Genomic DNA, 26,862 nt, shown 5'->3' with positions numbered 1-26,862 from the left:
CTTTATTAAAACTACTGTACAAGTGCATATTTTGCATTAAAAGTACTGTATACAGTGGTCCCCGCTCCCCATCGGCAGCCCGAGGTCCCTGCTCCCTGACTTACGACCAACCCCAAAGTTACGACCAAACCTTCAGTCCCCATTACGGTCGTAAGTTGGGGACTACCAGAAGCCCTGGATGACAAAGGAGGTCAAAACTCTTCAAGGAGTGTAGCATCACCTTCAGGTCTGGCAACAGAGCATTATACAGTGCCGCTAGAGCCAACCTGAAGGGAGGCATCAGGGATGCTAAACCAGCCTATGAAAGGAGGATTGAGGAGCACTTTATCAATAATGATCCACAGCATGTGGCAGGCCATCCAACATTTCACCAATTACAAAATCAACAACTGCATGGCTGTCAGTGGGGAGGCCATGCTGGCCGAGGATTGTTTCTTTACTCGATTTGAGGTGAAGGCAGTGTAAACAAACACAACACCCTCATCAGCGTTTCACAGCCATGTCTTCACTGTGCCTTCTCCATGGATTGTCGCCTTGCCATGGTGAGCAGCTTGTGTAGTCCTGAGAGCAATGCCATCTTGAGCTATACTCCTGGTCGGGCCACCTATACTGGTAAGGTCAAGGGTGAGGTCCCTGACAAAGAACAATTCAACCAAGTCCTCAATGGTGGAACAGACAGGTGAAGTTACTTGAAACTCAGCAGCTGTGAAGGTGGACGAAGGCTGGAACAAATCCATCAGCTCCAATCCTCATGGCTTTCATGCCATTGGAAATAGTTGGTTGATTTGTGAAGTATCGTGTGCTTCTTGGAGTGCAACATTAAGTACACATTAAACAAATACACGCACAGGTGGAAAATGGAACGAAGTCCATCATCCTCGACCTCGAGGGATAGCCATGACCGACCTCACTGTGCAGGAGTATGATGTGAGATGGGTGCTCAGTGCAGTGAATCCAAGGAAAGCTGCTGGCCCTGATAGCGTGACAGGAAGGATGCTGAAAAAATGTGCATACCAGCTCTCCGAGGTCTTTACAAAGATCTTCAACTTGTCCCTGCCTAAACCCATCATCCCACCTTGCATGAAATCTACCACTATCATCCCATTGCCAAAGAAGAAAGTTATCAGTGACCTCAATGATTACCGTCCAGTCATCATGAAGTGCTTCAAGAGGATGGTCCTGCAACATATACAAGCCAGCCTCCCACCCACCTTTGATTCATAGCAGTTTGCCTTACAGGGCAAACTACAGTGGATGCCATTGCCACTGATCTTCACACTGCACTAACCCACTTTGAACTCAAGGGGAGCTATGTGAGGATGCTTTTTATAGATCAGCTCTGCCTTTAACACTGCCATCCTGGGCAGTACAAAATTTTCTAAATTAGGATTTTCCAAATCTATACATCTCTGGATTAAGGACTTTCTAACGAACCACTCCCAGATGGTTAAAAATGGCACTCATCTCTCCTCTACCCTTTTACACAGTACCGGCTCACCACAAGGGTGTGTATCGAGTCCCATCCTCTACTCTTTATACCCATGATGGTGCCTCCACATATTCTACCACCACCCTCATCAAGTTTGCGGATGACACGACTGTGGTTTGATTTGTTTCGAGAGGAGAGACAGCCTACTGGGATGAAGTCCACAGACTGACAGTGTGGTATTCAGAGAACAAGCTCGTCTTGAACTCCTCAAAAACAAAATAACGTAATAGATCAGGAGGGACAGTACAGTTCCAGATCCATTATACATCAACGGGGACTGAGTGGAAGGGGTCACTGCTTTCGGGTTTCTAGGTACATACTTTGCTGAAGATCTCTCCTGGACTACCAATACTGTCACAGTAGTTAAAAAGGCTCTGCAACGACTCCATACTCTGAGGATTCCCAGGAAGGTCAAACTGCAGGAGAAATTGCTGGCGTCCTTCTATCACTGTTCCATCGAGAGGGTGCTGGGCTACTGCATTCCTATGTGATTTTCCAGCTGCTCGGCAGCAGACAAGAGGGATCTTCAGAGGGTCATCAGTATGGCCCAGAAGATTATCAGCTGCTCACTGCCCTCTTTGGAGGATCTATTCAGATCTCGCTGCCTCAGTAGAGCAGTCAAAATCCTGAAAGACCCTGACCACCCTGGTCATCATCTGTTGAACTGCTGCACTCTGGTAGACATTTTAGGTCCATTAAATTATGGACAAACAGATTTTAAAAAACAATTTTTACCTCAGAGCTATACATGAACTGAATACTGGCAAACATTGAGCATTGTATTGTTGTCTTTATAGTTATTGTTTAATGCATGTGTGCATCGTCAGGCCATGTGCTCAATTTTGTTGTAATTGTTCAATGACAATAAAGATTATCTTATGGATTGCTGGGTCCAAATCCAATTTCACAGTGAGAATATCTTCTCCAGAAGGGCTGCTTAATCGTCAGCACAGACCCATTGGCCAAAGGGCCTTTCTCTGTAATGAATGACTCAACCTCTTGGCAACAGTGAACTCCAAAGAAGAAATTCCTCCTTGTTTATTTTTTACCCTGCAGCCTTGTTCACCCTCAGCTTGAAAGACCCAAAAGGGCAAATCTCTTCTCAACAATGACCCTGTCATACAGGGTGACACAAGAGACAAACACAATGCAAACAAGTGTCCTGGAAGAACTTGGTGGTTCAAGCCAGCTGCTCCTCACCACTTCCTCAGGCTGAAGAGTGGGCAATAAATGCTGGCAAAACCCAGATTCCACCAAAAGTTAGCAAAAAAAGTTTCACGAGCAAACATACCCAGAGCAGAACCACACGCAAGGCACCAAAAGGGAGATTCAAATGTACTGTAAATTTCTTATTCTGTTGGAAATTTAGTGCACATCTCCAACCAGAATTAATCTGTCAAACCATGTTCAGTATCCAATTAAGGCCTTCCATTTGGTTCCAAATCACTTTCACAAGAATAACTTCTCACTTGAAAAGAACCACTGCCCACTTGTCCTCATTTCCTGAGAGCAGAACTGATTATTATCACTCAAAGATTCTTTTTCACGTTCACCAAGTTTAATTATAATGATGGCAACAAGTTCATTGTCCTAAGTTTGAATCTCATGCTGGGAGATCTTGCACCTACTTTTGGGCTCCTTTCCACAAGCCAGTACAAATACGTAAATACTTTGAAAGGAGTATTACTTAATGCAACACATAAAAGTTCAGGAGAAACTCAGCAGGTCACGTAAGTATTTATAGGAAGTGAAGGTTAATCAATATTACGAGGCATTTCATTTTAGCGGGACTGTCACTTTAAGGGCTAGTTTACGCTGTGGTTATTCACAACTGTGGAGAAAACTGAGATGGCAACAACTCGTACACCATGTATCAACTTTGCTATGTTTGAAGAGAAGGGAAAATGTGTGGCTTTTCCAGGGACACAGATGGGAAGAGTAATGTGAGAGACAAAGAACAGGCACTGTGTTGATTAGCAGCCATTGTTAAAGGAACAGCACTTTGAGCAGCGGCCATCTGAAGGAACGCTGTGCTGCTGTGGCTCTGTGTGGTAATTATCAACTTTGTTTGTTTCTCCCTGTCAGGAGAATTTTTGATCCCGACCGTGAGCAAAAGAAAGGTCAGTTTGAAGGGGAATTATTGAACCCCACTGTGACCAGAGGAAAGGTCATTTGAAGGGGAATTAGCATACCACACTGTGACCAAAAACTCACTGAAGGGGAATTATTGAACCCCACCGTGACCAGAGTAAAGGTCATTTGAAGGGGAATTATTGAACCCCACTGTGACCAGAGGAAAGGTCATTTGAAGGGGAATTAGCATACCACACTGTGACCAAAAGCTCACTGAAGGGGAATTACTGAATCCCACCGTGACCAGATAAAAGGTCAGTTTGACTGACCCATATTTGGGTATTGGAAGCAGGAGAAATACTGTATTTGGATCGTGATCATTGCGAGGTAATTTTGGACTGACCCACGTCTGGGTTCTGGAAGTATTGTGAAAGTCACTAGTTTTGTTTCCCCTACGAAAAGTTGTGACTACCACTTGTCTGAAAGGACTTTCGCTCTAGAAGTAACTCAACAAGGTTTTGAGAGTTTTCAACAGTCTCTCACCTCATAATCACTTTTCTGCCTCTGTTTAAGCGTCTTCATGTCAACACTGGATTTTAAAGACTGAGTTTTGAATAACTTTCTAGAATAGCGGCTAAGCTGTAATGGTTTTGGGTATCACTCACACACATACATTTATTTGCATAATTAAAATATTATTTTTAAAATAAATGACACTGTCTTGGCAAATTTCTATTGCTGCTGGTCTGTGATGTAACACCAATGTTTCTGTTCGAGCCCTTTGTCAAGGTATGCCTCCATTTTGCAGATAGCCTCAGTTTGCCAATGCATGAGGCCATGGAGTGATATGTTGATGTGGGAACAGTGAGTGGAATTAAAATGGGAGATCTCCATTATTACAGCAGATGGGACGATGATGCTCAACAAAATAATCTACTAGTATGTATCCAGTCTTTCAAATGTAGAGGAGACCACAGCGGGAGCACTGGATGCAGTAGGTGACCCCTCCAGATTCACAGGTGAAGTGCTGCTTCACTTGGAAGGACTGTTTGGGGCCCTGAATGGTGGTGTATTACTTAATAGATTTATTAATACAGCTAAAAATTGGGATTTTTGGTCAAATAAAAGTTAATAAAAGTGTAACTACAAGTAGCAAGACAATTTCAAAGTAATTATCTGACTTTACTGCACTCAATCCTCCTTTCACTGGTAATGGCATTCAGGTTTTTGCACAAACATTCAATTCCTCCCCCTTCCCTCTTTGGCAACCCATCATTGAAGCATTTCAGAATCTTTTGCCACTTTAAGGATGCACAATTTAAAATGGAAATCATTGTTTAGCAAACACTTAAAGGAATGGTACACTACCTTCATTTACATACACATGCTCAGTAAATTAAGTATTTCTTGATTGCATTTCCAGCATATTATGAAAATCACAGAAAACATGATGCATATTAGAGAAACAAAAATGGCCTTTACTGGAATCTTGAACAATGAGATGCTGGAGGATTTCAGTGGTTTAAATCATCTAGGGATATGGCATGTAACAAGCAAGGAACATCCTTTGGCAGAAATGGTCAGTCATCATTTCAAACCAAAACCAAAACCTGTTTCTAAAGTAGGAAAGGACATATCAAGTACGTCGGTGGGGGGGGGTGAGGGGGCTATCTGCAAAATGGATAGAGGTGGGGGTTACCTAAAACAAGAATGATCAATGTCCAGAAGGAATATGGTGGGTTGTTCCATATGTTAGAGGTCATATTCCTTACTGTGGCAAAGGATGAGGCAGAAGGCAGAGATGTTTGTGTGGGAATTGGAATAGCAGTAGTGAGAGTTCATGCTTGGATTGACACATTCAAGTGTTTGGCAAAGCGTTTGGTCTCATCACACCAAGTGTACTGAACGCAGTAGATTAGTTTGGATAATATGCCTGTAAAGCTGTTTCACCTGAGTGGTTTTTGTGTGGCCTTTAATGGAAGTGATGGAATGCAGGGACAAGTTACACACTTTCTTCAATTACAACTGGAAATGCCCAAAGGGGTAAAAGGGTGGGTGCAGAGGCAAGAGGAGGCGATGGAATTTTGGAGACTCTGATCCCTGTGGAAAGTAGATAGGGGTGGAGAGGGTTAGATATGGCTAGTGGTGGGATTGTGCTGAAGTTTTGGAAAACAAGGCTGGTGGGGTAGAAAGTGAGGACCAGGCTCCAATTCTTATGCATTATTTTCCGACACTTCAGTGTGATCCCACCACCAGCCATATCTACCTCTCTCCACCTCTATCTGCTTTACACAGGGATCAGTCCTACCTCTGCCTGGATTGGGGAGGGGAGAGGAGATGGGGGAGGGGGAGATGGAAATTGGGTGAAATACAATGAATGGAAGAGATATGGGTATAGGTTTTATCAATGACAGTAAAGGGGAATCCATGTGTTGGATTTACCTGGAAACTACGTACTGGATTTACTCCAAGAATTACATGGAGTATTGCATTCATTTCTGGTCTCCTCATTACAGGAAGAATGGAGAGGCTTTGCAGAGAGTCCAGAGGAGATTTTCCAGGACGTCGCCTGGATTAGAGATAATTTCAGATGTCAGATTTATTGTCAGAGTACATACATAACATCACATACAATCCTGAGATAGATTTTCCTGTGGGTGAAGCAGAATTACCTCACTAATTGGTAGTGCTGTAGCGGTAGCTACGGAGAGAGCTAAAGAACGAGACTACACACTGAGTCAGTTTAGCTTCCAAATGCTTAATTTGAAAAGCCCGTGCTGCACCTTATAAGGTGGCCGGCAAGTCCCATCTCTGCATTGGCAGTGACGTAATGACATGGATAAGTGCGCATGCACAGCCCCTCTTATCACGAGGGAAGCAAAACCCAGCGGTGCCATCTTGATGCGGCTGCTCCGCTGCCGCGGCCATGACAAACACTGAGCCGGTTCACCTGCGTCACGATGTGTGCCTCTACACAACCCCCCCCCCCCCCTCCCAGAACCGGCTCATGTCCCGTTGCCCTTGGGTGCAATGGGGTCATGCCCTTAGGCGATTTCCCCTGGCGTTTGGGCTGTGTTGGTACGATCTGCTGGCTGAGGTCCAGATATGCCGGTTTCAGCCTGTCTGCAATGAACAGTTCCTCCATACACCCATTGTCCAGTGTGAAAGTTTTGCCAGAGTTGCACAGGATCTTCTATGGGCCTTCATAAGGTCGTTGGAGGGGGACAGAATACGGACCGCAGTGGACGAATACAAAGTCTGCCATTGATAAGTCTTTGGGGAGGGATGCAGGCCGGCGTCCATGGTGTGAGGGTCGGGGAGTGTAAAAGAGGCTAACCTGTCCCTTAGGTCCTATAACGATGCTTTCCCCTCGGAGCCTGAATCTCAGGACGGTGGGAAGAATTTGCCTGACAGGGTTAGCGGGGCACCGTAAACCAATTCTTCTGAGGATGCCTGTAAATCCTCTTTAGGTGCCGTCCTAATCCACAGTAGGACTCAGGGGAGCTCGTCCACCCAATTGGGGCCATTTAAATAGGCCATGAGGGCTGATTTCATGTGGCGGTGGAAACGCTCAACAGGTCCGTTGGACTGTGGGTGATAGACGGTGGTGTGGTGCAATTTGATGCCCATTGTGAGGAGTGTCGACATAAACTGCACCACTCTGTCGGTGGTTATGTGGCCTGGTGCCCCAAACCTTCCGATCCCATGCGTGAGCAGTGCCCTGGCACAAGAATCAGTTGAAGTGTCATTGAAAGGAATGGCTTCCGGCCATCTCGTTGTGCAGTCTATTACTGTGAAGAGGTACCAAGCGTCTCACAAGATGGGCAGCTGGCCCATGATGTCAACATGTATATGTTCGAACCGCCTCTTCGGAAGGTCAAACTGATGGACTGGGATCTTGACATGATGGTGGACTTTGGATGCTTGACACTGGGTGCAATGGCGAGCCACCTGGGTGACTTGTTTTCTCAGGCTGTGCCACACGACCCTCTCTGCTACCATACAGGTTGTGGTTTTTTATGGACGGGTGTGTGAGGTCGTGAACAACCTTGAAAACTTCATGCCTCCATTGCTATGGCACTACCTGACGTGGTGCGCCAGTGGGGCTGTCTGGCAGACTGAGGGCTTCGAAGCAGAAGCCGGTGATGGCTGCATGGAAGGCCTGTATATCCTCATCCTCTTTTTGGGCCTATGCCAGCTGGGAGTAGTTCAGCCTGAGGTACAAGGACTGGATGGCGGGCTGGGAGAGTGTGTTAGCCACGACATTGTCCTTGCCCTGATGACGGTGGTGAACTCAGATATATAGGATAGGTGGTGTTGTTGGCGCACTGACCAGGGGTCCTTGGACATGGCAAAGGCATGGGTGAAGGGCTTATGGTCTGTGAAAACCGTGAATGACCTTCCCTCCAGGAAATACTGAAAGTGCTTGATAGTTAGGTAGAGTGTCAGGAGCTCCCTGTTGAATGTGCTGTATTTAAGTTCGGGGTTGGGGGGCGCACAGGTGACAGCTGAAAAAGGTCAGGAGCCTCCACTGACCTTCGACGGATTGCTCAAGGACACCCACGATGGCTGTCGCCAATGCGTCTACGGTGAGTGCAGTGGGTACGTCCAATCTGGGGTGAACCTACAAGGTGGCGTTAGTCAGGGCGTTCTTAGTTACGGTGAAAGCTGCATCAGCCTCCTCTGTCCACGTTAGTGTTTTGCTTTTGGTTGATATCATTGCAAACATTGCTCTCATGATGTGAGCTGCCCCTGGGATGAATCAGTTGTAGAAGTTAACCATTCCCGTGAATTTCTGGAGGCCTTTGAGGGTGTAGGGGCAAGTGAACTGGCATATGGCTGCAACTTTTTCTGCCGATGGTGCTGCCCTGTTCGTGGTGATAGTACGGACCACGAACTGCATGGAGTCTTTCCCGAATTGGCACTTCGCTACTTTGACCATCAACTTGAATTCCGACAGACGAGTGAAGAGTCTGCAGAGATGGTCCTTGTGCTCCTTGCTCGCAATGAGTATATCATCCAAGTAGGTGAACACAAAGTCCTCGTCTCTGCCCACCATGTCCATCAAGTAATGAAATATTTGTGCCACGTTCTTGAGACCAAAAGGCATGTGGAGGAATTCGAAAAGTCCAAATGGGGCGATGATGGTTGCCTTGCCAATGTTGTCCGGGTGGACGGGAATTTGATAATAGCCACGTGCCAAATCGACTTTGGAGAACACCTTCGCACCGTGAAGGTTGGCTGTGAAGTCCTGTATATGTGCGTATGGGTAGCGGTTGGGTGTGGTGGTCATTAAGGTGGCGGTAATCCCCACAGGGCTGCCACCTGCCTGAGGACTTGTGGACCATGTGTAGTGGGGATGCCCACAAACTGTCGGATCTGCGGACTATGCCAAACTCTGGCGTCTGGGAAAATTCCTCTTTGGCCAACTGCAGTTTATCTGGAGGAAGCCTCTTGGATTTGGCGTGGAGTGGGGGCCCCTGGGTCGGTACGTGGTATAGCACCCCATGCTGTGGCATGGTGGAAATGAAATGCGGCCTGAGGATAGCTGGGAATTCGTCCAAGAGGTGGCTGTACTCATCCTTAGGGGTGCTCGCCGTGGCCACGCCTGGGTTGTGGGAAATGGTGGCTTCAAATTGGATGGTTTGGGAGGTCCGGACATGCACTAGGGCATTTGGCTTTCACGTCCTGTGTGCCCGAAGGAAATCAGAACCGAGGAGTGAAATGTCCACCGCGGCCAGTGTGAAATTCCACCAGAATATTTCATTGCCAAGCTGTATTTGCACATTGCACACACTGAAGGTTTTGATGGTGTTGTTGTTTGCCCCACAGAGCATGGGGGCTTGTGGTCATGCTCATGTCTCCAGTGCGGTTAGTTGGATGATGCTAAGTTCGACACCCGTGTCGACCAGGAACCGTCGGCTACTATATCAGTGACATGCAAAAGGCTATTGATGTGGCTAGCCGCCATGGCACTAGCAGCGGCTGACCTGGCCATTTTCCAAAAATGAGCAGGGTTGCCTGCATTTCTGTGCCTGTGCCCCCCAGCATTGGTGATAAAAGCATCAGGTAGTGTTTGGTGCCTCTTCCGGCCTGCTGGGGCGCAGTTGTGCCCAGTTGGGGTGGGGGCACGACACCTGGTTCATGGTGGACTAGTTTTCACATTTCATGCGCCACAGGATGTCTGCTCTGGGTTGCGTGGGTCCGAAAAATCCTCATCAGCTAATAGTAGTTGCACGTCATCCGGCATCTGCTCCAGGAAAGCCTGCTCAAACATGAGCTCTCGGCCTCTGATAGTGCGAGCATTTCATCCATGAGGGCAGATAGTGCTGTCTCCTAGGCCATCTAGGTGCATGAGCCTGGTGGCGCGCTGGCATCTGGACAGGCCAAAAATACTTGAGGAACTTAGTGAGAGCTGGATATTTACCTTCCTCCAGAGGGTCGTGCATCAGGTCGTCCACTCTGGCTGCGGTCTCTTGGTCGAGGGAGCTGACAACGTGGTAAAACATTGTCGAGTCAGAGGTGATCTGCCGGAGGTGGAATTGTGCTTCCACTTGGCCAAACCAAGTGCATGGGCGAAGTGTCCAGAAGGTCAATAATTTCATAGCCACTGCGTTGACTGCTGGAATGTCCATGATGTAGAGTCCAGAATCATCTGGGCTCGTCGGGGGTCACCAAATGTAGTGGTAGCTACAAAGAGGGAGCGAAAGAACGAGACGACACACTGTGAGTCAGTTTCACTTCCAATGGTTTCATTTGAAAAGCCTGCGTTGTGCCTTCAAAGGTGGCCGGTAAGTCCCGCCTCTGCGTTAGCGGTGACGTAACAATGCAGCCGCGTGAGCGGCCCTTCTGACCTTGAGGGAAGCAAAACCTGGCGACACCATCTTGACATGGCTGCTTCACTGCCGTGACAAACACTAGACCGGTTCGTCTTCGTCACGACGTGTGCCGTCACAGTGCAAACAAAAACTGTACTTGATGTACATATGCAAATAAATTGAAGATATATAAACAAACTGACTGAACAATGTGTGGTGGCTCACCACTAGGCAGGTGAACCAGCCCCGCTTGTAAGCCACGCGGCGGGGTAGCCAGCCAAAATGGCGCCATCAGGGGTGTTCCCTTCCTCCCAGCACGGGGCTCAGAAGCCTTGGCTGGGGGACCACGTGACACCTGGGTGACGTCAGCACCCTCCAGCGCGGTTCTCAGTCAGGTCCGGGCTGGGAGTATAAGTGCAGCACAGCAGCCTGCCATAAACTAGTCTGCTCACTGAGCTCAACCCGTCTGGTTGTGTGTGTTATTGCAGGAGCAGTGTAGCTGCCGCTACAATTGGTGACCCCGACTGGTTCAAACGTCTTTGAACCCATCTTGAGCAAGCCTGGGATCAGCGCTATAGCCGTGAAACTGTCTGAATTCTGGGTTCAGGAGCCGGAGACCTGGTTTGGCCATGCGGAGGCTGTTTCACTTACGCCAGATTTCATCCGACACGATCAAATTCTACCATGTGGTCACCTCCCAGGCCACCGCCAGACGGGTGCTGCACCTCGTTCAGCACCCATCCGGCAAGACAAATACGAGACCATCAAGCAAGTGCTTACCGGATCTCTTGGACTATCCAGGCGCCAGCATGCCACTTGGATATTGCGCCTCAAGGCCCTGGGGGACAGGTCCCAGATGGAGCTGATGGATGAGATGCTCGCACTCATGGGTGAGCACACCAACTGCGCACACTTTGAGCGCATTTTACTCAACCATATGCCCGGGGACATCCGGCCGATGCTGGTCCAGGAGAGCTTCACCGACCTGAGGAAGGCCAAAGAGCTATGGCTCGCATGATTCCTGGAGGGCTCAGTGGTCCAGCAGGTCACAAGGCACAGACATGCCAAGCCTGCCCCTAGCGCTGTGGTAGAGCATCCGGCCCCTGTAGGGCCCCCCCAAGAGCATAACCAAGCTCACAGCATCCCCTCCAGGCCTCTGCTTCTACCACCAGTGCTGGGGAGCCAAGGATGGGAAGTGTCGTCAGCCCTGCTCGTTCCAGGGAAACAACCAGGCCGGCCGCTGTTAATGGCTGCGGCAGCTGGTCTAGGACACAGCCTCCTCTACCTGCGGGACTCAGTCAGCAGCCGGCGGTTCCTCATTGACACTGGAGCCCAGATCAGCATCAGTCTGGCCACGGCCGTCGAGTGCAGGAACCGACCTCCCCTCCGTGCGGCCAACACAACAGCAATCTGGACATATGGAGACAAGACAGCCCACTTCCAGATCGGCCAACGAAATTTCGCATGGAGGTTCACCATCTCGTCCCTCCCGACTGCCATCCTGGGTGCAGATTTCCTCCTTGCACATGGGCTTCTGGTGGACATTCAAGGTAGACACCTGGTGGACACCCGTACCTTCCAGACAGTTCACCTCGTCGCCTCCCGCACGGAGCAACCGTAGATGGCCACGATCAGCAGGCCCAGAGATAAGTTCCAGCGAATCCTGGACAAGTTCCTGACATTCCTCAAGCCCCTCGCCGCGGGGTGTTCCACCACATCCCCACCCAGGGCCCACTGGTTCACGCCAAGGCACACCGGCTCCCGCCTGATAAGCTCCAGGTGGCGAAGGAGGAGTTTTCACACCTGTTGGAACTGGGGAACATTCAGTGGTCTGACAGCATGTGGGCCTCGCCGCTCCACCTGGTCCTGAAAGCCTCCAGCGGCTGGCGTCCCTGCGGAGACTAACAACGGCTCAATGAGGCAATAGTTCCAGACCGTTACCCCATCCCTCACATCCAAGACTTTAAGGCCAACCTGCATGGTGTGAGGGTTTTCTCCAAGGTTGACCTGGTGCGCGGATATCACCAAATCCAGGTGCACCCTGAGGACATACCCAAGATGGCCATCATCACCCCCTTTGACTTGTTTGAATTCTTGAGCCGTTCGGGCTCAAGAATGCCACTCAGACTTTCCAGCGCCTCATGGACTCTGTGGGCAGGGACTTGGATTTAGTCTTTATTGATTTGGATGACATCCTTGTCACCAGCAAGGACCAGGCGCAACACAAGGCCCACCTATGCGCCCTTTTCTCCCGGCTGGCTGATTTCGGCCTTACCATCAACCCGGCCAAGTGCCAGTTCAGGAGTCCATGCAGTTCCTGGGCCATACCATCACGGCTGAAGGAGCCACGCCAGCCGCTGCGAAGGTCGCCGCTATCAGGGAGTTCCCACGCCCGGAGAGCCTCAAGGGGCTGCAGGAGTTCACGGGTATGGTAAACTTTCACAACCGCTTCATCCCAGGAGCTGCGTGCATCATGCAGCCGCTATTTGTCTTCATCGCAGCCAAGCACAAAACGCTCACTTGGAACTCAGAAGCCTGCACCGCATTCGGAGCCACCGAGGACGCCCTCGCGCAGGCCACCATGCTCGCCCATTCATGCACCGACCTGCATAAGGCACTCTCTGTCGAAGCCTTTGCCACAGCCGTCTGTGCCATCCTGGAGCAGCAGGTGAATGGACATTGGAAGCCGTTGGCATTCTTCAGCCACCTGCACTGCCAGCCGGAATGCAAGTATAGTGCCTTCGACCGTGAGTTACTGGGCATGTACCTGGCAGTGTGGCATTTTCGCTATTTTTTGGAGGGGAGGACTTTTACCATCTTTACTGACCACAAACCCCTCACCCAAGTGCTCGCGATGGCAAAGGTTGGCCCGCCAGCAGAGTCACCTCTCCTTCGTGTCAGAGTTTACCACCAACATTCGGCACAAGGCGGGGAAGGACAATGTGGTTGCCGATGCACTCTTGCGACCAGCCATCTGCGCACTGACGCCTGGCCTCGACTTCGACCAGCTTGCCCAGGACCAGAAGCCTGATGAGGAGACAAGAGCCTTCAAGACCGCCATCATGGGTCTGCGGTTCAGAGACCTCCCGACTCCAAGCAACGAAGATACCATCCTGTGCAATATCTCCATGGGCACTCCATGACCAGTGGTTCCCCAGCAGTGGCGCAGTCAGGTCTTCCATCACATCCACGACCTTTCACATCCGTCCATCAGGTCCACAGTCCGGATGGTGGCAGAACAGTTCGTATGGCATGGGCTGTGGAAGCATATCGCGGGCTGGGCCAGAACATGCACACATTGCCAGACATCCAAGGAGCACTGGCACACCAGGGCACCCATACAGGAGTTCGAGCACGTCCGGGAATGGTTCAGCCACATTCACGTGGACATCATCGGGCCCTTACCCATTTCCCTGGGCAACCGCTACCTGTTTATGATGGTGGACCGCACCACTCGCTGGCCTGAGATGATCCCAATGCCAGACGCCTCCACCGTCTCCTGCTCCCAAGCACTGTTGCATGCATGGTTGGGTCGCCTGATTTGGCGTCCCGGGTCACCTCATCAGCAATCGGGGCGCCCAGATCACATCTGCGCTCTGGGCACAGCTCGCCATCAGGTTGGGATCCAGCAACACCACACCATGGTCTACTACCCGCAGACCAATGGACTGGTGGAACGTCTGCACCGCCATCTTAAGTCAGCACTCACGGCCTGCCTCATTGGTCCCGACTGGGCAGACGAACTGCCTTGGGTGCTCCTGGACTTCCGCTCCACTCCCAAGGAAGATCTGCAGGTGTCATTTGCTAAGCTGGTCTACGGTGCACCGCTGGCACTACCAGCACCTCACAATACCCAGCAGTCACTGCACGAACTACTTCCTCACCTCAGGGCACGCTTGGATTCGTTCAAACCCCCACCACCGCCCAGGCATGGCACGTTCCCGGCGAACTGCTTTCCGCGGAGAAAGTTTTCATTCAGTGGGGCCAGACCGCGGCACCTCTGCAGCGACCATATGAGGGGCCGTACAGGGTTGTACAGCGATCTGGCTCCACGTTCACGCTGGACATTGACGGCAGGCGGAAGTTGTTTACTGTGGACAGGCTGAAACCAGCGCACCTCGATCCCACTGAGCCCGTGGTATAGCCCAGTCCAAGAAGCGAGGCCGCCCGGCGAAAAAGGACATTGGCTCCGGTTCTAGGTGGGGGGGGGGGGCTGTGTGGCAGCTCACCACTAGGCAGGTGAACCAGCCCCACTTGTAAGCCACATGGTGGGGCAGCCAGCCAAAATGGCACCGTCAGGGGTGCTCCCTTCCTCCCAGCTCAGAAGCACGCGCTGGGGGACCACGTGACGGCCGGGTGACGTCAACGCCCTCCAGCGCGGTTCTCAGCCAGGTCCAGGCTGGGAGTACAAGTACAGCTCAGAAGTTTGTAATAAACGAATCTGCTTACAGAGGTCAACCCATCTGGTTGTGTGTGTTCTTTCAAGAGCAGAGTAGCTGCCGCTACAATTCCTTAGCAAAAAAAAATCAATAAAGTGCAAAAGTAAGAGTCGCTATGTACAAGTCCCTGATTGAGTTTTTTGTTGAGGAGTCTGATGGTGGAGGGGCAGCAGCTATTCCTGAACCTTGTGGCGCCCTTGTAGCACCTATGCACCTTTTTTGATGGTAGTAGCTAGAACAGATCGTGTGCCGGGTGATGTGGATCCTTGATGATTGCTGCTGCTCTCCACCAATAGCATTCCCTGTAGATGTTTCTTAAGTTGACAGAGCTGAGGCTTTTCTCTTTGCAGAGATGATGAAAGGTTTACAAGATTATGCATAACTTTATCATTGGTCGACAATAGCAAATACCAGAGCAAATACGTCTGTTTAAGGTGGGTCAAGGATAGTTTAGCAAAGATGTCAGAGGCAAGTTCTTTTTAAAGAAACAGTGAATGGTGGCAAGCTGGAATTAACTGGTGGTGGAGGCTGGTACAACATGGACATTTAAAAAAAAACTCAGTGAAAATACAAAATGCTGGAGAAGCTCAGCAGGTGAAACCGTGCCCTTTATGTAGCATTTTGTGTTTCTACTTCAACTGCGATGTCTACAGATTTTTGTGATTTACTTTTTTAAAAAAATTCATAGATTATGCACACAGATGCAAGAAAAATAGAGGGTTGTGGGTGTGAGGTAGGTCGGAATTAGATTGTTGTGGAGTAGATTTACATAAGGTTGTGGGCCGAAGGGTCTGAACTGTGCTATATTAGTCTAATGGGGAACATTTCAAATGTCTAATTTATTTTGGTCATAGATGTTTGAGGGGGTGGGGGAGATAATTTGAATGCAGTGATATATTACTCAGGTACAAGATTGCCTAAAGTTTCTGTCCAATGTTGTCTCATCTGGTCCAAACTGGTGTATTCTGGTCACAGAGAGAGAGAGACACACACACACTCTAATCCCACATTGATGCATTCACCTTTCAACATCACAAACAATGCCACAATTCTTCACCATCATTTAATGATGACAGAACACATTTTAACCATCAACTCTTAACGGTTTAGTCAATTAAACTTCCAGAAACACAGGCAAAAGAATAACACACATTGCTTGACAACAGCAATTAAACCTCATTGAAATGCTCTGCCATTAAATGAAGGAGGTGAGTACTGAATGACTGCCCTCTGCTGGGGCTCAGTAAAAAATGCACAGAGTTTGCAGTTTAAGGTTTAACATCTCTCTTAATTAGATCCTGTGGCGGTACGCCATTAGGCAGGCGAACTGGCCCCATGTCATGCACGTGGCGGGGCAGACGGCCAAAACAGCGCTGTCGGAGATTTCCACCCGACCTCGGCACCAGGCTCAGAAGCCCGCGCTTGGGGACCCACGTGACGTCGGGGCCCCCGAGCGCGGTTCTCATCCAGGTCCGGGGCTGGGAGTATAAGACCAAGCCAGGCAGCCTGCAATAAATCAGCTTTTTGCTCACTGAACTCAACCCGTCTGATTGTGCGATCCTTCAGTTAGCAATGTAGCCGCCGCTACAATTGGTGACCCTGACAGGTTGAAACATGTTTGAACCCAACATGAACGACCCTTCGATCAACGCTATAGCCATCAAGCTTCCTGACTTCTGAGTTCAGGAGCCAGAGACCTGCTTCAGCCACACAGAGGCTCAGTTTCACCTCCGCCAGATTTCATCGGATTTGACCAAGTTTTACCATGTGGTCGCCACCCTAGACCAGGCCACCGCCAAACGAGTGCTGCACCTCATTCAGCACCCACCCACAGAAGATAAGTACGGGACCATCAAGCAGGTGCTCACTGGCTCCCTTGGCCTCTCCAGCCGCCAGCGTGCCGCTCGGATGCTGCGCTTCAACGCCTTGGGGACAGAACTCCAATAGAGTTGATGGACGAGATGCTCACGCTCATGGGCGATCACACCAACTGCCCACTCTTCGAACGCATGTTCCTCGACCATCTGCCTGAAGACATCCGGCCGTTACTGTCCCAGGAGAGCTTTATCGACCCTAGGAATGTCGCTCAAAAGGCTCAGGAGTTATGGCTTGAATGATTCCCAGAGAGCTCAGCAATCCAGCAGGTTACCAGTCATGGGCTTGACCACGCCAAGCCTTCCTCTAGCTCTACGGTGGAACACCCGACTCCTGCAGGGGCCTCAAAGAGCATAGACAGAAGCAAGTCATCCACTTCAGGCCTCTGCTTCTTCCACCAGCGTTGGGGAGCCAAGGCTCGGAAGTGTCGTTAGCCCTTCTCATTCCAGGGAAACAAGCAGGCCGGCCGCTGTTAATGGCTGCAGTGGCTGGCCAAGAACACAGCCTTCTCTATCTGCGGGATTCAGTCAGCGGCCGATGCTTCCTCGTCGACACCAGGGTGCAGATCAGCGTAATCCCAGTCAAAGCCATCAAGTCCCGGAACCGGCCTCAAGGACCTCCCCTCCATGCAGCCAATTCGACGGAGATCCGAATGTATGGAGACAAGACCGTCCACTTCCAGATCGGCCAGCAAATGTTCTCGTGGAGGTTCACCATTTCGTCCCTTCCAACTACCATCCTGGGTGTCGACTTTCTCCTCGCCCACCAACACCTGGTTGACATTCGAGGTAGGTGACTGGTAGATACACGTACCTTCCAATCTGTTCGCCTCAACACCTCCTGCACAGAGCAGCTGCAGATGGCCAAGGTCAGCAGGCCCAAGGACGGGTTTCAGCATATCCTGGACGAGTTCCCATCCCTCATCAAGCCTCAGTTCTCTGCCGCCTCACCACGCCACGGGGTGTTTCATTACATCCCCACCCAAGGTCCTCTGGTCCATGCCAAGGCATGCCAGCTCCCGCCGGATAAGCTCCAGATAGCAAAGGAAGAGTTCTCGCATCTGCAGGAGCTGGGGATCATTCGACGCTCTGACAGTCCTCGGGCCTCACCACTCCACCTAGTCCCGAAAGCCTCTGGCGGCTGGCGCCCCTGCGGAGATTATCGACGACTTAATGACGCAACGGTACCTGACCGTTACCTGATCCCTCACACCCAGGACTTTACACCCAACCTGCATGGCGTGAGGGTATTCTCCAAGGTCAACCTGGTGCGTGGGTAGCACCAAATCCCGGTGTACCCTGAGGACATACCCAAAATGGCCATCACCCCCTTCGGCTTGTTCGAGTTCCTACGCGTGCCATTTGTGCTCGAGAACACTGCCTAGACCTTCCAGCGCTTTATGGACACAGTGGGTAGGGATTTGAATTTCGTATTCAATTACCTGGATGACATCCTTGTCGCCAGCAGAGACCGGGCACAACACAAGTCTCACCCACGCACCCTCTTCTCCCGACTGGCCGACTTCAGCCTAACGATCAATCCGGCCAAATGCCAGTTCGGGAAAGAGTCCATGCAGTTCCTGGGCCATACCATCATGGCCGAAGGAGCCACACCTGCTGCTACGCAGGTCGTTGCAATCAGGGAGTTCCCACACCCGGACAACCTCAAGGGGCTACAGGAGTTCGTGGGTATGGTCAATTTCTATAACCGCTTCATTCTAGGCGCTGCACGCATCATGCAGTCGAATTTCGCCCTCATTGTGGCCAAAGACAAGACACTCGCCAGGACTCCAGAGGCCAGCAGGGCATTCGAAGCCACGAAAGATGCCTTCGCAAAGGCTACCCTGCTCGTCCACCCACGCACCGACCTGCATATGGCGCTCTTCATTGATGCCTCTGCCACAGCCATTGGCGCTATCCTGGAGCAGCAGGTGAACGGACATTGGAAACCACTGGCATTCTTTAGCCGACTTCTTCGCCCACCAGAGCGCAAGTATAGCACTTTTGATCGTGAGTTGCTGGGCATGTACCTGGCAGTGCGTCAATTCCGCTATTTCTTGGAGGGGAGGCCTTTCATCATTTTTACCGACCACAAACCCCTCACTCAGGCACTTGCTATGGCAAGAGATCGCTGGTCGGCCTGCCAGCAGCGTCACCTCTCCTTCCAGTGTTGGAGTTCACCACCGACATTCGGCACAAGGAGGGGAAAGACAATGTGGTCACCGACACACTCTCACAACTGGCCATTGGCGTACTGACACCCAGCCTCGACTTCGACCAGCTTGCCAGGGACCAGAAGTCCAATGAGGAGACGCGGGCCTTCAGAACTGCCATCATGGGCCTGCCACCTCCTCGCGGTGAGGGCACAATCCTATGCAACGTCTCCATGGGCACCCCGCGACCAGTGGTTCCCCAGCAGTGGCGCAGGCAAGTCTTCCACCATATACATAACCTTTCCCACCCTTCCATCAGGTCCACGGTCCTCATGGTGGCAGAACGTTTTGTCTGGCACGGGCTTCAGAAGCAGATTGCGGACTGGGCCAGAACCTGCACCCATTGCCAGCTTTCAAAGATACACAGGCCCATCAGAGCGCCCGTACGAGATTTTGAACATGTCCAGGAATGGTTCAGCCACATATATATGGACATCATCGGACCCTTGCCGATTTCCTGATATAACCGTTACCTTTTCACAGTGGTAGACCGCACCACTCATTGGCCCGAGGAGATCCCAATGCCAGAAGCCTCCACGGAGCACCTGCTCCCGAGCGCTTTTGAACGGTTGGGTTGCCCAGTTCGGCGTCCCGAACCACCTCACCAGTGATTGGGTCACCCAGTTCACCTCCATGCTCTGGGCACAGCTCATCAACAGGCTGGGGATCGAGCTACATTACACCACGGCCTATCATCACAGGCCAATGGGCTAGTCGAGCGACTGCACTGCCACCTTAAGTCGGCACTTATGCTCCGCCTCACCGGCCCTGACTGGGTGGATGAGCTGCCTTGGGTGCTCGACACCCAAAGAAGACCTGCAGGTGTCATCAGCTGAGCTGGTCTACGGTGCACCGCTAGCCCTACCCAGTGAGTTTGTCAACGCACCTCACAACCCCCAGCAGTCACCACACGATTTACTTCCCCACCTCCGGGCCCAGTTGGACTCCTTCACACCCCCACCGCTGCCCAGACGCAGCACATGGGCCTCTTAAGTCCCCAGCGAGCTGTACTCCACAGAGTACATTTTTATCAGATGGGGCCCATCCACAGTACCTCTACAAAGACCATACGAAGGGCCGTACAAAGTCATCCAGCGTTCAGGATCCACTTTCACAGTGGACATCGGGGGTTAGAGGGAACTTTTTATGCTGGACAAGTTAAAGTCAGCCCACCTCGACCCCACCGAACCAGTAGTTGTGACCCAACACAAGAAGCGAGGCCACCCGGCGAAAAAAGGACACTGGGGACGGTTCTGTGGGGGTGGGGGGGAGGCTATGTGGTAGTACGCCATTAGGCAGGCGAACTGGCCCCGTTTATCACGCACGCGGTGGGGCAGCCAGCCAAAAGGGTGCCGTCGGGGGTTTCCTCCCGACCTCGGCACCAGGCTCAGAAGCTCACGCTTGGGGACCCATGTGACACCCGGCGACGTCGGGGCCCCCAGCACGGTTCTCAGCCAGGTCCAGGCTGGGAGTATAAGACCAGCCAGGCAGCCTGCAATAAATCGGCTCTTTGCTCACTGAACTCAACCCGTCTGGTTGTGCGATCCTTCAGTTAGCAGTGTAGCCACCGCTACAATCCCTTGATTTCTGTACATGATCAAATACAAAAAAAAACAATGAGAAAATTGGACCTGGCAGCAGGAATGTTAAATATTCATTTCAAAGCATTATGTTCCTTATATAAATTAGTTCAAGTACACTCATTGCCCTGCTCTTTACTGGATATTTTTATTTTGTAAAAAGTGAACCTTAGTACAGTATGTACTCAGTGAATACTGCAAGATGTACAGTACTGGGTCTGTGCAGTCAGGATAATGCACCAACAATCAAACACACGCCCATTTGTAAATATACTCAAAACAAAAATCTTACGATCTTTCATGAAGAATTCCAGTAATCGAGTTCTACACAATAGTAAATGTGATTCATTCTCCATCCAATCACCACAGAACAAAACTATTCAGCCCTCTGTGCCTATGCTAGCCGTACATTGTGTGCAGAGTAATTCTGGTCCATGGTGTGAACCTGCAGGACTGCACATTTAAATGATAATGATCCATGTTTATTGTCATACACACGAGTACAAAGTACATAAGCACTAAAATTCTTACTGACTGCAGCCAAACAGGTAATCCATTAAATTACCATACAGAAAGAGATAATAAAAAGATGGTGAGTGAATATTCAGTTAGAATAGTGCAAGAAAGAAGTGGCATTTCAATAGTGACATTTAGTGCTTGTTAAATTATGTGGTCAGAATTTCTGCCTCAGCCACCCCTTTTCAGTCAGGAAATTCCAGACTCCCATACCTTCTCATAAAATTAGTTTTTCCTCAACACCTATCCACCCCTGCTAACCAATTTGAATCTACGAACACTCCACTCTCGCTGCCTTTCTCACCAGTTACTACTCACCTCTCCAAGTAGGAAATAAGAAAACTTTCATATACAAGATACATTATTCTCACAGATGTGACCTCGTTTTAATGGGGAACTAATGCTGCTCAGAGGTAGCTTTGAAAATGAAAATAAGGAACAGCCACACACAGACAGCTTTCTTCACAATAGTCTTGTCACACATAATTAACAATTCAAACAATGCTGCTCGGGTGTACTTTCTTGAAACATAGGCATTATATACACACGCATCCATGAGGATCTGAAAAGCACTACATTCAATTAAATTGGGATGTGCTTATCTCCCAATATTATAGCTTCTGAATCTCAAGATTGACATGGTGGTGGTGGGGTGGGGACGAAGTGGGGGAAAAGGTCATGTTAAATCCGACCAGTATTTGGTCAGGCAGAGATGGGGATTTGAATGGAAAGGAATCAAACTGGTTGAGCACAATCCAGGATGTGAAAAAGCCATCAATATTGGTTTTTTTTATTGAAAAGTGTCCGTTAGGTTTTATTGTTAAGAAAAAGTTATTGAAAATTATCTCATTCCCCAAAACGGATTCAGAGATGCACATCCTAACTGCCTACTCATAGCTTGCATTCATAAATGAGTTATCAAGATTCAGAATGAGTCAGGGCACCCAATCTCGCCCAGTGTGTCAACTGTGAAGTGACTAGAATTTATAAGAAGTGCAACTTCATGAAAAGACATGCCTGAGGAGACATTTTTGCATGCTGCAGCATTGTATCGGTACCATTGCATTCAAACCTCCAAGCTGACAACTGGTTTGCAAGAAGGAAGAGCTTCGAGCCATTTACCCCACCCCACCAACTTCCAGAAGACACAAGGCTATAGATGTTGTTCTGGAACTGCGTGTGGACCTCAGGAGTCCACAATTCTCATCTCCCCACAGATGCTGCTCGACCCGCTGAGTTCTTCTCACATTTTTTTTGCTTGCACCAGTGAAATGAAGCCTTAGAACAGCTCTCCATTGGGTTTTTAGACAAGGTGGCCACCAGTGCTCCTGATCCAGGTCTCTGCTGCAAACACATTCCGACTTCGTGCGTGTTTACCAACTGTTCTGTCCCGTGGAAACAGAACTGTAGCCAGTCCCAAATCACGCCGGCAATTACAAATGAAATATTTCACGCGCATATTTTTGCATTTTGCTCATTATTTAACATTTGCGGTCAGAAAACTAAAGCATACATTTCACACACAAATAAAACAACATTCGGCAATGCATCGCAAATAAATATAACCGCACACGCGGCTAGTTTAGCAAATAAACAACACAAACTTGTAAATGGAATACAAGGTTTAAAATTCATCAGTCTGCCCCTGTCTGCTGGAGACGCCTGTCCCGCTCGGTTGGTTTTGACTCAGTCAGGAACCAACAGTGAAATCACACACCCCAAATCCAGCGCCACGAGTAATTAGATTGCTAAAACACTCCTGTTCATTTCTTATGCGAGAGGGTAAGAGTCAACAAGACGCATTATCAATCATCCAAGCTTTCAAAAAAACATTCTTATTTTGCCAAGTTGTGTCATTTCCTCGCTCTGGCGACTTGCAATGAAATCGCCAGTGAACATCAAGGACACCCAAGCAAAGTGGGGATGACCTGTCACATCCCAGAAAAAGAGAACACTTGAACCATCCCCTTCCCAAATAAAGCTTTTCAGGATTAAATCCACCCCCAAAATCAGCTGGAAGAAAACCTGTATTCAAATGTATACGGCATGCATTTTTTTTTTAAATTCATGCTTCCAAATTTGCTCATCAAATATTGAAGTTAAAATATTTCACGCTATAACGACGCTCAGTGACCGACAGTACATTATATTAATTTTTAAAAACTGCAAACGAACAGGTAACACTGAACACAAAAATTAATTTCTCATTCAATTGTGTATTTGGAATGAATTCACCCAAAATGAACAGAGAAATCGCAAATACTAAGCCACAAGAGTGGTAAAGCAAAGAACAGCTTTAAAGATTGAAACTGACATGACCCAACTATGAAATTGACTAAAATCCTCTTAATTCATTGGCTTCTTCTATCAAAACCACACAAAATCGTCTTGTGATGAGAGCGGGTCCAAGCTTCAATTTAAATAGCTGAATCTTCCATTTAAAACACACAAGCGTTGGAACGACAGCCGATTAAAAGTCATTCCCCCTCCCCCCGTCCTCCCTATTTTCTTCCAAAATTAAATTTACCACCACAACGCACCGATTTGTCCTTAAGTTTACGGAGTCTGGAAAAATTCCACTAAACCAGCCAACAAGCTGTGGCACGCAACTCCAAGTGAGTGTGAGAGAGAGTGAGTGAATGAGAGCGAGGGAAAGAGAGAGAGAGGGGGGTGGGTGGAAGGAGGTGAGGTGGGAGAGGGGAAAGCGGCGGGGATCTCCGAATAAATGCAGAAAATATGAATCAGTTGCTCACTCGATGATGGCTGTGTTCAATTCACTGTACTGCGGTCATCATTTGAGGGGAGGGGAGGTCAGAGACGTTAAAGTCGCTCGATTCACTCTGCCAAATGTATAACATAGTTATGGTATTAAAGCATAGTCGGAAAAGCAGTTGGACAAGAGGATCCCGCCCCCTGCACCGCCCCTGATATTGAGTGGGCAAAAAGAGAGATCTGCATCAGGGCTGCGGTACTGCCGGAACTCACCGGAGTGGAGTGGAGTGGGGGGGGGGGGGCGGGGGGCGGCTCCGGGCACCCCAGGGGGCGGCGCCGACACCTCCTTGTCTCTGGGTTTGGTGAGCGCCTCGTCGCCTACAAAGATTAGCCCTGGACCCCTGATCCGGATTCCAATTGGTTTTTATAACTCACTAACCGGGACCCGAAAGGGTAAACATATTTGACCCTGCTTTTTTTTTAAAAAATGGCAATGTCCAAGATAAATCATTTTGGAAAAGAGGTTCAAACATGGCCTGGTTCAAAAGCTCCCCTGCAAACATTTTTTTTCTTGAGCTGTGTGATGGTGTGATAGTCACATCTGTCCCAAAAGTTTTTGTTGGTTTGGAAAACCAATTTTTGTTATTGTGTCCCCTCCCCCACCTTTCCTTTCCTCCCACCCTGACCAGAGAGTCAAAGATAGCTGAAGCAAATTTGGATTTCAGCAGGTGGCATTTGGATTCTGCAAATATTCAAGTTGTCTGCCTCCTCTGACGTTCTCAAAACTACCCTGAGACAATGTGTTGACCAAACGATACCCTCATCATTCTGATCTGAAACTTTAACTCTGTTTCCCTTTCCCCAGATGTTGCCTGCCTTGCTGAGTGTTCCCACCATTTCCCACTTAAAAATTACTAGCAGAGAGTCATGGAGCATTGCAGCATGATGGCCATCCAGCCCATCACATCCTTGCTAACCATCATGCTTATCCACACTAATCTCACTTGTCTACATTAATGTTACATCCCTCTATGCCTTGCTCATTCAACTACCTGTCCAGATACCTCCTAAATGTTGTACAGTTCCACGACCTCCTTTGGCAACTCATTCAAGGTTCTCAGATCCCATCATTTTTTTAAAAAATGTCCAACCTCTCTTGTTGGACTGTTTGCCCACATTTTAATTTGTTTACATTACTACTGAGAGATACCATGGGGTTAGTTCCTCTCAATATATTTTGACAAATTGCTTTTGAATAAATTACACTGAGTCTTCACAATCTATAGATATGAAATTCAGGGATCAGTAAAACACTTTGAAAAATACAAATTTCAGAAGTAGCAAGAGAATAAATCCAACAACTTGGTAAATTGTACTTAAATGGAAGACAGGTGAGATGACCTTTAAGGTCATGGTGCAATGCAGACAAGATCAGCATACCAAAACCACCAACAGCTCAGATAAAATAAACATGAAAAATGTTTTGATAATTGAATTTAAAAAAATTAAACACAGAACAAGGTAAAGAAAAATTGAAACTAATGGGTGTGAGGTAGAGGATAGATTTGTTCAAATTGATCTCTAATTATCCTGCAGATAGGTTCACTGGAGTAAAGGAGGGAAAGAAGTCCTCATGTAAATTCTCAAATTAAGTTTCTGCATTTCTCCTTGCCTGCACAACTTCACAAACTCATGAATAAATATTCACAAGAGCAGGCAGAAACTGCAGTTGCTGGAAATCTGTAACAAAGTATTTCATTCTAAAAATGGAAAGTCCCCCAAAATATTTGTTCTTTTGAAGAAGATTTATTAGAATGGTTCCAGGAACAAATGGTTTCAGCTGCAAGGTTAAATTGGAGAAGCAGGAATTGTTCTCCTTGGAGTGGAGGTTGAGAGGAGATTTTGTCGAGGCACATGATATTATGTTGCATGTAGATAGCAGGATAGAGGGAAGCTGTCCCCAATAGGACCAGAATGAAACATACAAAGGCAGAAGATGTCAATGAGGAAAACTATAACAGTAAACGGAAAAGACAATACATACATAAGATAATTAAATAAATATTCACAATAACTCCAGTGCAAAAACATGTTACTTGTAATAGAACAGCCTGTGCAGTTAAGTACAATGTTCTTGAAACTCTCTGCACTACCCTCACTTTATCACTACTTCCAGATCACCAAAGATGAATATTTATTTGTATTTATTATTCTTTTTTCCTCTTCTATTCATGTTGCTGTCTTTCTTTCTCTTCTTATGAATGTTATGCATTGTGTCACCTGCTGGCATTTTCTCATACTTTGATGACGGGCTCAAGGCCGAAACATCGGTGATGTATTTTTACCTTTGCTACATAAAGGACACTGTTTGACCTGTTGAGCTTCTCCAGCATTGTGTTTTTACTTCAACCAGTGTCTAAAGAATTTTGTGATTTACTTATGCATTGTGTGTTCTCTGCAACTGGGAGCCTGCAGCAAGTAAAACTTTCATTGCATTTGTACATTGTGATTGCACTGGAGAGAGTAGAATTTTTTTTGAAGGACAGAATAAACATTAAGGATCCCATTCATTCAACTTTAAAGAGAGTTCAGCCCATTGAGCCCAAGAATTAGTCTCATTCCATTCATTTCATTCTCCAGTCCTTTCCCTGTAGCCATGTAACTTACCGGTATATTGTTGTGAAATGCCCCTGCAATCCACTCTTGATGTTACTGCATACTTACTAATCATGTTCTTCTGCTGCAGTCCTTTTGGTGAAGTTCGCTCACAGTGCAGATAAGGAAAGGTCTTCAGTGACCTCCTGCCCGACACACCGTGAGTGCGAGGTTATCACCACCCTCAAATAATAAATTTAAATTCAACTTCAATGATGTGTGTGTTGCAATTTAATAATAAATGGTTAGCACAACACTATTGCAGTTCCAGTGATGCAGGTTGGAATCCGACGCTATCTGTAAAGAAATTGTACGTTCTCCAAGTAACTCTGTAGATTTCCTCCAGATATTCTGATTTCTTCCACATTCTAAAGAAATGCAGGGTTTGTAGGTTAATTGGTCACATGATTGTATTGGGCAGCTTGGTCTTGTGGGCCAGAAGGGTATGCTACCATGCTGTATCTTTAAATTTTTAAAAAATATTTTGTTTTGG

The 26,862-nt window shown here is 48.6% G+C and overlaps 1 protein-coding gene across 4 annotated transcripts in view; it reads right to left on the bottom strand.

The window, feature by feature from the left end:
• The window catches only part of LOC138762669 (high mobility group protein HMGI-C-like), a 187,845-nt gene extending 164,008 nt beyond the window's left edge, over positions 1-23,837 (bottom strand). For 3 of the 4 annotated variants that reach the window (XM_069936269.1, XM_069936272.1, XM_069936273.1), the window contains exon 1: positions 23,543-23,623. The gene's annotated coding sequence lies outside the window, so the exon portion shown is untranslated. Of the gene's footprint in view, positions 1-23,542; positions 23,624-23,755 lie in introns of those variants that run through there. The other variant, XM_069936271.1, reaches the window with a different exon arrangement.
• Positions 23,838-26,862: the final 3,025 nt, after the last annotated feature.

The sequence above is a fragment of the Narcine bancroftii genome, chromosome 5 (assembly GCF_036971445.1).
Source record: "Narcine bancroftii isolate sNarBan1 chromosome 5, sNarBan1.hap1, whole genome shotgun sequence".
NCBI classification, from domain to species: domain Eukaryota; kingdom Metazoa; phylum Chordata; class Chondrichthyes; order Torpediniformes; family Narcinidae; genus Narcine; species Narcine bancroftii.
Note: the sequence above shows the minus strand (reverse complement) of the source record. Positions and strands in the feature narration are given on the sequence as shown.